Source organism: Rhipicephalus microplus, chromosome 7, assembly GCF_043290135.1.
Source record: "Rhipicephalus microplus isolate Deutch F79 chromosome 7, USDA_Rmic, whole genome shotgun sequence".
Lineage (NCBI taxonomy): Eukaryota > Metazoa > Arthropoda > Arachnida > Ixodida > Ixodidae > Rhipicephalus > Rhipicephalus microplus.
The window spans coordinates 68,041,954-68,058,549 of NC_134706.1; the positions used below are offsets into that span (position 1 = coordinate 68,041,954).

The window sequence follows — 16,596 nt, forward strand, 5'->3', positions numbered from 1 at the left end:
CGCACACGCACACGCGCGCGCGCGCACACACGCAGACAGACAGACAGACAGACAGACAGACAGACAGACAGACAGACAGACAGACAGACAGACAGACAGACAGACAGATAGACAGATAGATAGATAGATAGATAGATAGATAGATAGATAGATAGATAGATAGATAGATAGATAGATAGATAGATAGATAGATAGATAGATAGATAGATAGATAGATAGATAGATAGATAGATAGATAGATAGATAGATAGATAGATAGATAGATAGATAGATAGATAGATAGATACGCTCAAAGTGCCTATGCTTAACTAAGAAATGCTTCCCACCTAATATAAATAAATAAATCATGGTATGAACTTGCATAAGTGTTAAACGATCATGGCCACAGCCTGAGGTTGCTCGCAAACATAGATCTTGTACCGTGGGTCCAAGATTGTCGTGGCAGCGTATGGACGCACGTACTTTATTCCACTAAACCTTTTGTCAATTTCTTCAAGAAGCTTTGCTGAAGATCAAAAGTGACTTGGTGGCTGAATTCGAAGCACTGGATACCCTACAAAGGAAGATAAATATTTAAAATTATAACTTCAGAAAGACAACAGCAGGCGCTATGTTAATTTTCCACAACATTTAATATTCAACACCGAAACCTTTCGTGTATCACAATATTGACGTTACGATATTCAATTTCAAATTGTTGGTGTAGAGCGCATGTCGGTGTAGAATGAGTGACTGAAGCTCTCATTGAATTATCAAAGATATACCTGTTTAGGCCGTACACCATAGGAATGACGTCGCTGAGTGTCACGGAATGGCCCTTCGAAACCATGAGCGTGGCTTCTTCTAACAACTTCAGAAGGTCTCTTACTTCAGCAAGGACGCCGAGCTGATCACCAGCAATTAAATCTGGGAGCTTCAGCCGAGTGGCGCCTCTCTCTTTCTGCAGGTGTAGGAGGACCCAGCTGACAGCTTCGGACAACTTAAAAAAGCGCTCCAGCATGTAATAACAACAATTCCATCGGGTCCTGATTTCTTGTATCAATTTCAATTACTCATGTTCCAGCTTGCCATCTTGCATCTGCATTTCCACCAACAATCGCGGCGCAACATCGCTGGTACGAAAGAAGCGAACAATCTTCACCGTCTTCAGCAGCGGCCGAAGAGTAATGAGAGATGTACATTCATAGTTAGGGGAATCGGCGTCAGTGACGTCCTCCAGAATCTCCGCTTCTTGCTCATTTTCCGGGAGCACCACTATCTAATGCGCTTCCATTTCTTATGGAACTTTGTTCACTTCTAGACCAATGGCAGCTTGGCCTACTTGGTTGAGAAGATGGGCAACGCAGGAGACGTGCTTATCGGCGCGAAATTGATCTCGGACGGCTGCCTTAATATTCTTCCCGCCACCTGTGACAATAGTTCGGACATTAGCCTGATCAAATATGCCACTCATCGCACAGTTGGCGCATTGCTGCATGGAGATTCGGAGTTATCTTTCTTTCTGGGATGTACATAATGCCGGTTTTGATGTTCACTAGCTTATTTCCTGAAAAGTAAAAAAAAGTTTAAACTAAGAGTGCACACTCATTATCGTTACGCACCATGGCAAATAAAAAGGGCATATTCATCAAAATTAAAAACAAAAACTTGCCTTCTCTGAAGTGAACCGCGAGACCAAGGTACGATCGCCTTGTCTTTGCGTGCGTCCAAACATCGGCTGTAATGCTCAGATGATCTGCGGCTTGGATTCTCCGATTAAAATGTGCTCTAAACTCCTCGTACTTCGCTTCGAGACTCTTAGTGATGGCGGGCTTGGTTGGAGGCTTATAAAGTGGCTGCAGTGCTTTCAAGAACGTCTTGAAACCATCTTTCTCCGGTGTGCTGAGAGGCAAGTCGTCGTGCGCGATCATGTACCCGAGAGCATCAGTAGCGTGTTTTTCTCGGACTCCTCCTCCTGAAACGCACCGACACATATTGTCATGTCGTTGTAGTCTTCTCCTTCCGGTCCGAAAATGTTCATTACAAGTACAGAAACTTACTTGCAAACGCTACAGCATTGGCGAGGCACTTTCCCTTCGGGCCATCAAACGAAGAAGAAGCAGAGGCACGTGAACTTGTAGTTGCAGCCGGATTAGAAAGTTCTCTAGTTGAAGCTCCAGTTGCGGCAGCTGAGGCAGCAGCACATTTTTCACCCTGAAAAATAAATTAAACGCCAATGGTGTAAAAAAATGCCACATTTCGCATTTTGGTGTTTATGTGGTAGGATGCAGGGGGGGGTTGAGCGGTCTCTCGGCTTTTTGAGCGAATATGACTTCTCAACTATCCATCATTTTAAACATGTCTTCCTAAAGCAACAAATCACTTGATTTTGCTTGCACTCACCACCATCGGCGGTGGGTGCGAGGAAAACCTACCCAGCCTTGACAACCCCCTAATCAACCACGTGACTTAACGCGCTGGACGCATGGTCCTTTGCAAACACCACTCCTGACCTTTGTACAGGAAGCTGAACTATTTCTCTTTATTTAACTTATATGCAGAAGGGCATACTGATGCCAATAAAAAAGCCGACGATTTCGAAGATAACTTATACAAAAATTAATGGCTGTTGGCTGAGAAATACTTATAATTTACCTGAAGAGGCGGATTGGTGTCGTCCGGATAGGGTTCTTCAACATTGTTACCTTCAACGTTACCACCTTTATTTGGGAGATGGATCTTTAGCACCTGAATAGAGCGGACGTGAAGCTGGTGATATCTTAGAGTATCCGTAGCTGGCTTCGAGAAGTGCCTGCCACATTTATTACACCTTGCAGTCTTTGTTTTCTCGTCTTCAGCAAAAAAATGACCACATTTCGCTCTTCTTTCGATTGCCCGGCATTATGACATCCCAAAGGTTGCACGACAATCACCAAAGTTTAATAATCATACAATGTAACACGCAAGCAACGCAAGCCTCACGTATACGCCAGCGACGCTCAACCAGCTTAAGGGAGAGGAGGTGAAGGCACTAGCAACAGTAGCAACAGTAGACTATGAGCCGGAGAGAAGTGGACAAGTTCATTTCTGCCTCGATGGGGCAGAGCCGACACCTGCTGGGGCTTGAAGCATTGGGGAATGCTCAGAGTTGGACGCCTTTCCAGGCGTACGCGACGGAGATCAGGGCGAGTTCATATCTTTCTCTATGGGGTACGGCCGCCACCAGCTCTGGGCTCGTTCTGCGCAGAAATATGCGTTGTAGGGAAAGCAGTGAAAGAAAGGCGACGTGCATGGCATCCGTGGTTGAGGATAGCGCGCCTCGCAGTCATGCACTGCAGCCAAGGGCCGAGGTTGGGGGCGGGAGCATGGGGTGCCGTAGTCGAATAATCGAATAGGTTTAATCGATTATTTCGATTATTCGAAAAGCGGAAATCGATTACGATTAATCGAACAACTGCAGACCTTTAATCGATTATACGTAATCGATTTTGCCATCAGCACGCACGGAGGAAACAGCCCTCGCGCCTAGCGTGACCGACATTGCATCCCATCGCTCGGCTGCCACCGAAAAGCCGCACGGGCTCGTCTCGCCCCCTTCCTATCCGCCAGCCACGTTTTTGCCCACTGTGGCTTTTTCGATGCTGCCGCCCATCCCGCGCATGTGCATTGCGCATCGGCTCTCCTCGCCCTGCTTCCGCAGTGCGTGCTGCAGATAAAGGGCCCATCGGCCCGACAACCTATATGTGCAGGGACTCTTTTACAGAAATTTTATACGTGGCAATTACATAAATTTATGTGCTCTTATATCTGTACTTATACCTACATATGCATAGGGACTCCCTTACAGAAATTTTATACGTGGCACTTACATAAATTCATGTGGCCTTATATATGTACATATACCTGTATATGCGTAGGGACTCCTTTACAGAAATTTCATACGTGACAACCATAAGTTTCTGTGGCCTTATATCTGTATATATAGTTGTATATGCATAGGGACTCCCTTACAGAAATTTTGTGCGTGGCAATTTCATAAATTTATGTGCCCTCATATCTGTATATAGTGTTGTGGATGCCACCGCTGCCCACCAGTTGTTGTGGCTCTCGGTGCTGTTCTCCTGTAGTCGCTTCGGATTCCAGCGCTGATCACCAGTTGCTGCGGATCTCAGCACTGTTTACCCGTTGTTGCAGACCGGGGTCTGCCCGGTCTCTTGTGGTTGCGTGGTGTAGCTTCGGGTTAAGGAAACGAACGCTGACAAAATGGGGACACGAAAAACAAACATGTTTGTGGCACTATATACAATTATTTACAGCATGAGGTTTGGAGTTCACAAACCACGAGCATGATGGTTGAACCATTACATGGTTCAGGGTGACGTCCAGCACCTTGCAGCGTCGTTATAAGGCCCTGTCGGGCTCCTCCTTCTTGAGTGGAACAGCAATCACACACACACAACAGGCGAGGGGTACGAGCATGCACGGCGCACGTGAACATCCAATATTGAGTCGTGATCGCTGCACTGCAAGGTGGCTCCAGAGGGGCTCTTCCTCGTCGTGTGTGTCGTTGATCGAAGGGTCCCAAGCCCGGGACAGCAGACATCAAACGGTCGGCCAATCTGTCCGCTCAATTAGCAGGGCGATTTGTGGCGGTGGCCGCGGTTTCTTCCAAGGAAGACGCTGTCTTTGTTGTTATCTCTGGAACGGCTTACGGCGTCGTGGCGACACGACGTCTCATCCTCCGGCTAGCAGGGACAATACCTGGCGGGCATAGGCAGTCAGCTACTTGTTGGAGGATTAAAAGAGCGCCGCTCCCTGTCATCTCTGGACGCTGCTTCCGAGAAAACTGGGTTCCAGGCATGGGAACGCTGCCCGGCTACGCTTCCCAGCGACAGCATGGCGCCTACTGACGACGGTCATAATAATATACATATATTTGTATGCGCGCATGGACATGGCTGCAACGGCTGCTCAATATTCATGAACCTACACGCCTCTGTCAACAAAACATTTATTGACCCGAGAAAACAGAAAAATCCTGCGGTGCGGTGGACTCGTGCAGTACCGGGGTCAGACCAAGCTTTCATCTGAAGCGTCAGCGGCACCAAACCGGTGCATCGACGTCCAGGGTCTTTGACCTGGCCCGAGGCGTTATCTCGGCTGGTTACTCACGAACGTTGCAGGCGGACGTGGAGCTCCCTTCCAGGTTTTGGTCCTGGTGCTCCGATCGCGAGGCAGACGTCGAGGTGCGGCTCTGCATGTTCAAGCTTCTGAGTATCGCGGCGCTGTAGATGAACTTAAGTGCGGAGCACCGTGGCTCCTCTTCCTTGGCGGGCACGCCGAGCCCGAGGTCTGCCACAGCACGCAGCAGTCGCTCGATGTATTCCTCTTCCTTCGACGGGCTGCTTCGCGATGTCTCGCTCTTTGAAGGAGTGGTACATTTACGAGTCCGCGCCCTGGTATCATGGGGTCGCACCGCCTCGGTGCATTGTTCAGCGGGTGGCCGGGACCAACGGCGCTTGACGACCTGCCTCTCTGGCTGACGTGGCGGGGCACCGTTCCTGGTGACGTCCGGGCTCACACCCGGTCGCCATGTTGGGCCTTGGTTTGGAGCCACTTCGCAAGAGATCGCTGGCACCATCCACGGTGATCATAATGGGAAAAGCGGGAACACTGGGTATGGCCACTGGACGTAGTAGTACGGCTCCGGCTCCGTGGGCAGTGTGGGCCAAGGCGTCCAAGGGTACGTCGATGGAAGGCCAAACAGCTCCTTCAGGTAGGCGGTGCTCATCAGTCCGTCGAACCCCAGTGGCGGGTGCTGGCATCTGCCACGAAACAAGCGCCTCCGTGGTCGGGGTCCATTCGAGTGGGACAAGAGCTGGGGTCTTCGGCCGTGGTCACCCATGTCGGTCCTGCTGCGTAGCTTCTGATGATGATGATGATGATGATGATGATGATGATGTACCTTCATCTTTGCTGGCACTCGCCCACAAAGGGGGATCGGCGGAGAACAGGGCGGCAGGATCATCAAGTGTGTTCAGTCAGCAATTCAGGTAGTCTCGAAGTTGTAAATAATAACAATAGGCTAACAGGGTAATCTCTTTGTTGCCCTTATGTACTCGCACACAGCAGAAAAAACCTCCCTGTGGCTATAACCCAATGTAATCTCTCCGAAGGATAAAATTAGTTCCACGTTTATTTTTAAACCTAGCTTCTCAATTGGTTCGACCAGGTATCTTTTTCTTTGATGAGCACAACGTTTGCAGTACAAAAAGAAATGATCTATTGATTCTGGTTCCTTGCAAAAGAGACACAACGGAGATGCTGTTAGTCCAGCTTTATGTAGGTAGTAATTCAGATGCGGAATTCTGCATCGTAACCTGGTAATTGTAGTTTCTAACTGCCGAGATACACACCACTGTTTGTTCCAGCAATATCTTAGATGTACGAAGTCTCTGACTTTATCCAATGATAATTTTTCTATTTCATTGTGCAAACAAGCCTTTCTATTTCTTAGTGCTGTTAAGTAGGTGAAATTAGGTAAAATAGGTAAGATTGGTTCGCTTAAATATGCTTTGGCTAACGATTTTGCCATCTCATTTGTATAAATTCCGCAGTGGCCGGGTATCCATAGCAAGTGAAATTTTTTCAGGTTTTCTGGTAATAAACTGCTAATCATACTCATTAATGTCAGATTTTTTGCTGTATATAGTGCGGTGCATACTGAGAGAGAATCGGTAAGTATGACCGCTTCTGATTCGCTTGCAGGAAGTTTACGAAGCGCTAGAATTATAGCAAATAATTCAGCGATGAATATAGGCGTGTAATCTGGTAATCGAATTGAGAAAGACCAGTCGAGAGAAGTACAGAAGATGCCTATTCCAGCCTTTTCGTTCAATACGGATGCATCCGTCGCAATAATGTTGTTTATGGACAGATGAGTCAAGTAATCTTTTAACCGAATATTTAAATATTGAGAGGCAGTTGTTTTGCATTAGAGGGGAAAATATCATCAAATTTAAATTCAGGTTAAATTAGGTGTCTTCGTTATGCAAATCTGATAAATATTTACATTGAGAAGCTCTAGCAACGCTTGGACGAACCTATTCTGAGGGGAGTGTAGTCTAGACCATTGTGTTCCAAAGAATGCGGTTGGTTCTTGAATAAAAACGTATGAAGCTTGTCGCAGAGGCGAATTGTATATTTTTAAGAAAGTTTGGACTGTAAGTATTCTAAACCGAGTTAACAAAGGTGGAAGGCGCGCTTCCACATACAAAACATTATTTGCCACAAATTATGGGAGTCCAAGACACAAGCGCAAAGCTTCTCTTACTAATAATATTAATGGTCTCATCTTGTAAGCCGCGCCGCCTGAAAATAATACACACCCGAATTCCATAATAGGCCGTACATACATCTTGTAAATCATTATCAATGAACTCCTACGCAATCCTATTTTTCTGTTTCCCAATTTGCGTAACCGCCCCAAGGCACGTGACGCTTTACCGCCAACCTCGTCTATATGGCTTTTCCAATTTAGCGTCTTATTATATACGATGCCTAGGTATTTCAGGAAATCGACCTGGGGAATGAGCTCGGTACGATACATCAGGGAAATGTTGACACGATCCTTAAAAGAGAATGGCAGAAGCGCGCTTTTTTTGACGTTCAATGACATACGGATATTGTCAAGCCATCCTTCTAGCATGTTCATGTAATTCTGTAATGCCTGATTCAATGAGTGCAGATCACTGTTTGTTGCAAAGAAAGCAATATCATCTGCATATACGTAAATTTGGATATCCTGATGAGTTGGAATGGAACTTACTAATATGTTGAACAACACCGGGGATAATACTGAGCCCTGAGGTACACCTCTTGTCTGCTTATATTTTTTAGAAGAGCATCCATTCAAGAAGCAATAAAATTCTCTGTCTTTCACAAACTCTGTAATCCATGCTGTCATATAATTTGGAAAGCGATGGTCTTGCATCTGCTAAATTAGAATAGGATATTCCACTTTGTCGTACGCTTTAGCTAAGTCTAGAGTGACTAGTGCACAGTATTCGCGGCGATGCCGAGCCAGCCGTATGCGACTTTCCAAATCCACATGTGCACACCAAATGGAGTATCCCGATCTAAAGCCAATTTGTCTGGGGTTTAGTATTGTATGTTCATTGATGTAGTTTATTATACGGGCATTTAAGACTCTCTCTACAAGCTTGACCAGGTTAGATGTCAATGAAATAGGCCTTATGTTATCCAGAGTAAACTCCATTCCCTGTTTCTTAAGTATCGGAATTATTTTGGAAAGCTTCCAATCGGCCGGAATCCAAGAATTTTTCAGTGAATAATTAACTATATTACGGATTTCTTGTGGCGATATTTCGAATAACACTTTAATCATTGTAGAGATCACCCAATCAGGTCCGCGAGCAGCGGACGGTAAGCTCTTCATCACATGCGCCAGTTCAGCTAAAGATACCTCCTGGAAATCACAATCCACCCTTACTTTCACCATGGACTTTGGCATAATTGTCGTAAACCTGGTTCGCAAGCCTATAGCAATATTTTCCAAAAATTCAGAGAGTTCGCGAGGAGACATAATGGTGGAATGACTGCTTTCTGTCTGTGGAATCATTTTTCTTGCACGTAAAAACCTGAAAAGCATTTTCTTACTTTTAGACTTAGACAAATAATTAAATTTATTCATATCATAGTCTTCTTTTGTTTTGTGCACTAGACGCTTAAAATCGGCGGCCATGTATTTATAATCACTCCAATTTTTGGTGCATTGGTTAATTAACAGCTTTTTCCAAGCTGCTTTTCGCTTTCTATACCCCATGACACATTCGAGATTCCACCACGGGCTAAAAGATCCCGATGTGTTCGAGTTTACAGTAAACGTTGAGTTTTTTAGTGATCGTTTCAACACCGAAGATAGACTCATAGCCCTAAGGTCTTCCTGCATTTCCTCGCGAAACGTCAGCGTAGACTTTAAGTCTTTTTGTAATTTAGCATAATTTACGAATGAGCCAACTTTCCCTGCCAAACAAAACCTCGGGAACTTAATTTCAAACGTAATGGGAAGGTGGTCGCTGTTTGTAGCCCAATCTAATACATTCCACGAGGATATGCTTAAAGTGGGGCTGAAAAATGTTAAATCAATGGTCGATTTAGAGTTACCCCTTACAAATGTAGCAACGTGTGAGTTCAAGCAGGAAAAGTTATTATCCAGCGTCCATTTCCACAAACGTCTTCCGCATACATCAGATTTGAAGCCCCAAGACACATGGTGAGAATTGAAATCACCACACAGTACTATTTCTTTTCTGCATGAAGCTACCAAATTATCGAGGCATCTCGTGTCTTGAACTCCTGCAGGAAAGTATACATTTGCAAAAGAGAAAGGTGAGCAGTCTGGTAGTGTTATGTCTAACACTAGAATTTCGTAATTCGTGTCCATACTCTGATACGATATCTTGGCTCTGTGACCAAATTTAGTTGTTATTAAGAAAGCCCGACCGCCACCTCTACTCGGCCGATCCAGCCGTAATAATCGATAATTTTTCATGTAAAATTTTTCACCGTTACCAAGCCAGGTTTCCTGAATGGCAATTATGTCGGGAGAAATTTGCGAAGAAATATATTGTAAATCTGTAGTTGCCGACCAAATAGACCGGCAGTTCCACTGCAGAATTTTTAGGGAACCTATTTTGATGCTATACCGGCAGAAGAAACTGCCTGATCCAGAATATCTTTTTTCAAGAAATCATTTTTTGAAAGGTTCTCAAAGAAGTCTTTCTTTGACAAGTATTTCTTGGATTTTGGGTTCTGAGAAGACTTTTTAGAAGGGGGAGATCTGTTACAATTTAAAGTTCTTAAAGATTCTGTGTCCATATCTGTAAAGTCTCCTGAATCTTCTGTCACAGGTTCTGACTCAGCCTGAACACTATTTTTTGAAGGTCCTGATTTCGGAGAGATAGATCTATGATTGACTGTCTGTTTTTCCTCCTCTGTACCCCTTGAAATCAACAGAGCATGGGAATCTCGATTTTGCACAGAAACTGTACCAATGATTTGTGTCAGCTGTTGTGTTAAGGTATCAGCCAAGGCTTTAAAAAGAGTAGCTGCCAGACGCTGCATTGCCTTTTCAGTGGACTTTTCAATAGCCTCAGTTATCGACTTTGCGAGCGATGCATCCATTGCCGCTGTGTGACGGGATGTTATGCCTGCGTAACCTTTCGATCTTTCATGCATTTCTGCTACCGCCTCCCTCCTAGAGCAACGCCTGCGTTCTATGATTTCTAGAACACCCATTTCTTTTTCTTTTGCACCACATTCAGCAGAGTCTGCAAAGTGCGCTCCATTACACAAGCCACACCTCTGGTCATCGGATTTGCAATCCCAGCTGTCATGACTCTCTCCGCACAGACGACATCTAGCCTGTGATCTGCATGTTTTCATGCTGTGGCCGAATCGCCAACATTTTGAGCACTGCAAAGGTTTCGGGGAAAGTGGTTCTACTTTTTAGATTAGTGGCCATGCCTTAACTTCTGTTGGCCTAACTCTTCCTGCAAAAGTTACTATAACTGATTCAGTAGGCGATTTTGTTTTATCCGTCGTTCGGGTGCATCGATAGACTGAAACTGCCCCAGCTACAGCAAATAAGTCAAGAATTTCTTGAGGTGTCAGACTCGTATCCACCCCACAGACTATGCTTTTCGTACATGCAAGATGAGCTGGAATAAACGGGCTCACCGGCTGTGCAGCAAATTCAGAGCAATTCAGGAGCTCTCGGACGCAATCCTGGTCTGCAGAGCAGCACAGAATACCCCCTCGGCCGAACTGGCGAACCTCCGTAATCTTCCGGAAAAGCGACGAGGCTTTCTGAAGCTACAGTTCTATCAACTTCGGATTCTTCATTGGAATGAAACCCGCTATTGTAGGAACCAGAGCCACAGGGACGTGGCTATCTCCACTGCGTAGCAGGGTATCGAGTGGCCAATCCTTGACCGGTAGTGCGGCCAGCCAAGGGGAGTGCCCTTGGCCGGGTGATGATAAAGACATCAGAATATTCTGACTTGCCTGACCTCCAAAGGGCTGCAACAACGTTTCAGTTGAGAGAAACTAACAAGAATTACTAGGAATGAAAAGCAAACCAAATCTTTGCTACAAGGATCCTGCCGCTCGACGTTGAGCTGATCTCCGATGGCGAGCCACGCGACTTGCGTTCTGCTTAGCGAGATCTAGTGATGAAAATACCAGCTACTGCAAGCATCTGAATGGCGCCCAATCGCTGAGCGTGCACTACGTGCGCAGGTGCGAGCGCGAGCTAGGCGTGCGCGTGCGGTGTCCTTCTTCTTCTTCACCTCTTCTCACATAACTTCACGTATAAGCTAGGAATAGTTAATATAACAAACTTAATTACTGAATACTATTATTGAAATGTTTAAAAAAATGGAATAAATTATCCTTTATTCTTTTAGTCTGACTGATAAATTAATCTATGGCATAGTAAATATCCCTGTGACAGTAGGCCAGAGTAGAGGCTCCAAAAAGAACAACTTATTCGGATATTTTCAGACCCAAGTTTCGAATAGGTGATGCTATGAATCTTCTCCTCAATGACATCTACCAGCGACCGGATAAAAATAATGACTAATTCTTTCCTCGTCCTTACAGAAGTAACAGCGCTTGACTTGCTCTATGCAGGTAAAAAATGAGGAAGGTAACCCGGAAGCGAAGAATGGGTATAGCCACTTCCATTATTCTCGACCGCGTTAACTCGCTGTTCCAGAGAAACGATAGGTGATTATATTCTGGAGAAGCTGTCAAGACAGGGTCTGATAATAGTTCTTGGAGTGTTAGCGTGCTGAATCTTGCAATCGTAATGTATGCTGTCAGTGGCAAAACCGGAATGATTGCTCCAAAAGCGCTGCCTTTGCCAAAAAATCAGCACTTTCGTTTGAAAACAAATCCTTGTGTCCTGTGCACTGGCCAAACCGTGAACGCGTATAGAATAAAAAGATGGCTACTTGTACACTAATAAAAAATTAGGGGACCCTGAAGTTTCGCCTTTAGGAGTTCAATGTGACAGCGATATTTAGTTCCTAGTGCGTGCTTGAAACAACTAATGCATGAAACATTTTCGAACTTACTATGGCTTCCACACGTAGCGTTAAGGGAATAGGCATAGTAGCGTGTGTGCCTTTTGTAGTGGGGTACCGGCTTTCAATCACGAAACCATTACCATAATCCCATATTCTGACGCCTGTTGGCAATGGATGCTTCTACCAAGTATCATCACTGCAATATTTCATGTTGCATTGAGAAGCATGTATACAGGACGCGTGTGTTTGTGAAGCATTAAAGCTACTTTCAATGCATTTCCAAGCAGTTCACTGCTTTCACAAGCAGAGTCGTGACTGTGTGGTAGAAAATCCGCTTACCACGCAAACGACCCGAGTTCACTCCCCACTCGGACCCAGGTTTGGTCCTCACTCTGTTCCTGATTTTTCGGTCACGCATAAAGTAATTTCTGGCTCACAACAACGACGCCGACAGTGGAATTTCTGCAAAACGAGCTCTTTAATGCTGTTGCGTTAATATGTGGCATATAAAACAAGCACGTCACGCTACGGCCTTCTTATGTATGTGTTATGCTAAAAGATCAAGATAGGCGCAAACGCAAATCACGTACCTGAAACCGCAAGCGCGCTATTTTTCCGACCATATCAGCTGTGCAACGATGTGCCAACGTTGGGTGGCGAAGAGGTGAAACGAGGTTATAACTGATAAATGCTTCACAAATCACCAAAGCAGCAAAAAACAAACAATTGGTCTGAACTAAATTTTTTATTTTTATTAGTTTAAAAGAAAACAGGAAAGTGCGAGGCCCGGCTTTTTTTCTACGCATCTATCGTGCTTGGTTGAACCCTTGGAATATGGAAAGTCGATACACAAGGGGTCGAAGAAATATGACCCGAAATCCTCCAAACTAAAGACAATGCGATATTTTCTTGACGACTTGACGAGCACTCTTCTTCTGTTGTGGTATTCATCTCAGAAAAGCTAGAGTTATTCATTACAACATTTATTATGTAAATTAAGATAACTAGTTGTTAAGTGGAGACAGGTAGTTGGGTGAAATAGAAGACTTGGACTCTTTTTTATTTAGAGTTCATTGCTGACTATAAACTTCTAAAGAGAGGCCGCTGGTAATTTGACCAGCGGTAAAATATAACAAATTTCATCAAAAAAAACAGAAACCAGGAAGAGTGGCTACTGTCGCATTCTTCAGAGACGTCCCAAAGAATCAGCGAGCGTCGATCGTTATATTCAACCATCGAGTTCAACCATTTCACACCTCAAGACACTGGTGGAACAGTAAACTATCTCAAACAAGACAACTTGAACTTGCAATCACTCGACTAGGTTGTCAGACTCCATATCTTAATTTTTATTTCCACGGAGCTGATCTGGCAGCTTCTCCTAACTGTTCTTTTTGGGGTGTACATGAGACAACTGAACATTATCTCATTTCCAGCAACCGATATTCCACGCTGCGGAATAATACTTTGAGGTGCGTTTGCCGACTCCTTGTACTAGATCTAAATGTACCAAGAAAAACAAATCTGGCAGTAGTCATGACACATATAATAATCCCGACCACTACAAGACGTGTTTTCCTTGCGGGGGACTTAACGTATGTCAAAGTATGCATCCGCGACGACACTCATCTTTAAACTAACGTGATACTCGAGTTGTTGCCCCGCCGCGGTGGTCTAGTGGCAAAGGTACTCGGCTGCTGACCCGCAGGTCGCGGGATCGAATCACGGCTGCCGAGGCTGCATTTCCGATGTAGGCGGAAATGCTGTAGGCCCGTGTGCTAAGAATTGTGTGCACGTTAAAGAACCCCAGGTAATCGAAATTTCTGGAGCCCTCCACTACGGTGTCTCTCATAATCATACGGTGGTTTTAGGACGTCAAACCTCACATATCAATCAATCATACTCGAGCTGTTGCGTGTTGCAGTGTGTTGTTTTCAGTCACGTTACGCTTGCAAAACTTCAATTTGCGTCAAGATGTTCATGCAGTCCATTGCGCTAAATTCAAGCTGGCGATTTGACTGATACGTTGACTGATGCGGCCCACACTCTTGCATTTTGACGCGTTCGTTAAAGTTGAAATGCATTCGAACAAATACATATCTGTTCAAGGCCGAATCACTGTACCTTAAGTGTGCACTCTAAAAAAAATCACAGCATAACCATGGAGTGCACGATGATGAGTGGCGCGAAGCATTCGTCAATCCATCCGCACTTACGTCCGTCCGTTCGTTCTTGCTTCCATCCGTTCGTCTGTCTGTCTGTGTGACCGTCTGGGCGTCCATGCATCCTTCCGTGCATCCGCCCATTTTTGTGCCTACCACCCACCCGTGCTTCCATCCATGCGTTCTTCCATCCGTGCGTCCGTCCGTCTGTGCGTCCGTCCATTCGTCCGAGCATCTGTCTGTCTCTCTCTATTCGTGCGTCTGTCCATCCATCCGTCCATCTAGTGAACACTCCAAGTACCTCTATCTCGCATTTTTTCTTCATATATTCATCATATGCAAGTACCGCCATCTAGCGGACATTCCAAAGACTAAACGAGAGGTGGCACGGCCGGACTAGAGGAGCGGAACGCGCGCACTTTCTAATGGCAAGCACTTTGTGTCTAGTTTCCACCTTTTACCACCTCTAATACATGGCACTACGCCCCAACCCTCGCTAAACCTTGCTAAAGGCAAGGAGGTTACGCCCAGTGAGTTTAAAGTGGCAACACTATCTGGTCACATAGTGCTGAAAGTGCGTCCTTCTGATACTAGTTTCTTGTTTTCTTTAGTAAGCATCAAATTCAAGGCAAATTTTATTGGAGCCTAAGTCACCAATACTCGTATCTGTAAGTTATTTCATCAGAAACAATTATGTTTTCATTTATGATTAACGTGCGTGGGTTTCCTCTTCAATTTAAGTGAGTGCGCGTGCCGCTCCTCTAGTCCGGCCGTGGAGGTGGCTACCTACTACTACGACGCACTACTACTACTACGACGACGACGAGTACTACAGCTTTTACATACATTGCGGCCGCACGACCCACGGCATAAGAAGCTTCGCCCCTAAAATTAGTAGAAAGCTTGTAACCACAGGCATAGAGTGAGTAAAATAAGCTAATACTTTTTGGGCACTTACTATCTTTCATGACTTTTTTAATACGTAAGTTTTCATACACTTCAAGGTGCAATGGTTTCTCTTTTTTTTGCGTACTGTTAGTAACTTTTTGCATTGCATCTGTTTTACGAGGCGGTGTTACGCTAATATCCTTTGTAATATTATATGATTAAAGTGCTACGCTACGTTACCTCCAGACCTAATGTAAGTGCACGCTGTCTAAACAAACAGGCAAATTTAAAATATTTATCATAAAGCATGGGCGCCCACCAGCACCACTTACGTTACCCAAACGTAAGACAGTACCTAGGAGCTTTTCCGAGCTGAACGCGTCACATGGAGTTATAGTTGGGTGTGAGCGTGGTGCCACGACTAGGTCTAGCAATTCAAACTGACGCTCTGCAGATGCAAACATGTCATTGTTTTGCACAAAATTTCTTGCTCTCCGCCACTTTCTATACCTACAAGTTATTTCCTGCTTGCCTTTTAATCCACTATTTTACGTTATTAAGCTAACCGTAGATGGAATTACTAATGCGTATATTTGCCTCCCGACTGCGGGCCACTGTGTATACTTGTATATTTATTTACCAGAGTTTTTTTTTGGCTACCCCAGAACGCAAACAAAATAACATGCAGCCTTAAATGCAGCACCTGTCTATTCTTTAGAAGTTGGAAACATTTTTGCATTTAAGTTTTATGCACTTCAACCGCCCGTGACGTATACGCAGAACGTAAGAATCACGTGTAAATAGCCAATTAGTCGCAAAACAGGTGGGCGCCACTCGTCAGTTGACAGGAGACGTTTAATGATGAAAGCGATCACTCCAAATTGCAAAACTCCGACACTGCGAACACTCTGAAGATAACAATGTCAATGTTGAGCGAGACCACAAGAAATTAGGAGAGAATGAACGCGTGAGAAGGAGTGCGCCTAGGTCACTACGCCGGCATATGCTCGCTAGGTCAGAGGTTCGAAATCTCGCGGGGTGTTTTTTCTTGGTCTGCTTTTAGAAAAAAATGAACTTTGAAACTGTTAAGAAAAGAGGGCCAGGCAATGTACGAGTCAGGTGAAGTTGGAACTTGATAGGAGGTCAGGTGGTATTCTACAGTGCTAAGAAAGTGCAACAGAACCCCCTACTTAAAGATAGCGCTGCAGCCTGATATGTCATGACAAAACTCTGTTCGAATGCGGATGCCAGGCTATTCCCGATCATACATTTATTAAAATGCGTGATAAAGGCATCGTTAAAAGAAAAAAAGGGAGGTCTGGGGTGCAGTCTCAGTGACCAGCTGCCCGTAATGCACTCCCTCAACACAGCAGGAATGCGCCCCCCCTCCCTGGGCCAGTACCTGGCCACAATTTCTTGATATTACCGCAATTAAACCTTGGTCCTTAGTCCAA

The 16,596-nt window shown here is 45.0% G+C and overlaps 1 protein-coding gene and 1 long non-coding RNA gene across 2 annotated transcripts in view; one reads left to right on the forward strand and one right to left on the reverse strand.

Annotated features, from left to right (window-relative positions):
• Window positions 1-16,596, forward strand: part of LOC142761748 (uncharacterized) — a 112,817-nt gene that overhangs the window by 11,759 nt on the left and 84,462 nt on the right. The gene's annotated exons all lie outside the window — the stretch shown is intronic.
• On the reverse strand, window positions 407-11,114 carry LOC119187240 (uncharacterized). The gene is made up of 3 exons (XR_012884920.1): window positions 10,741-11,114; window positions 2,040-2,193; window positions 407-1,954 (listed from the first exon to the last, which is right to left on the reverse strand). It is a non-coding gene; the product is annotated as an uncharacterized LOC119187240 (long non-coding RNA).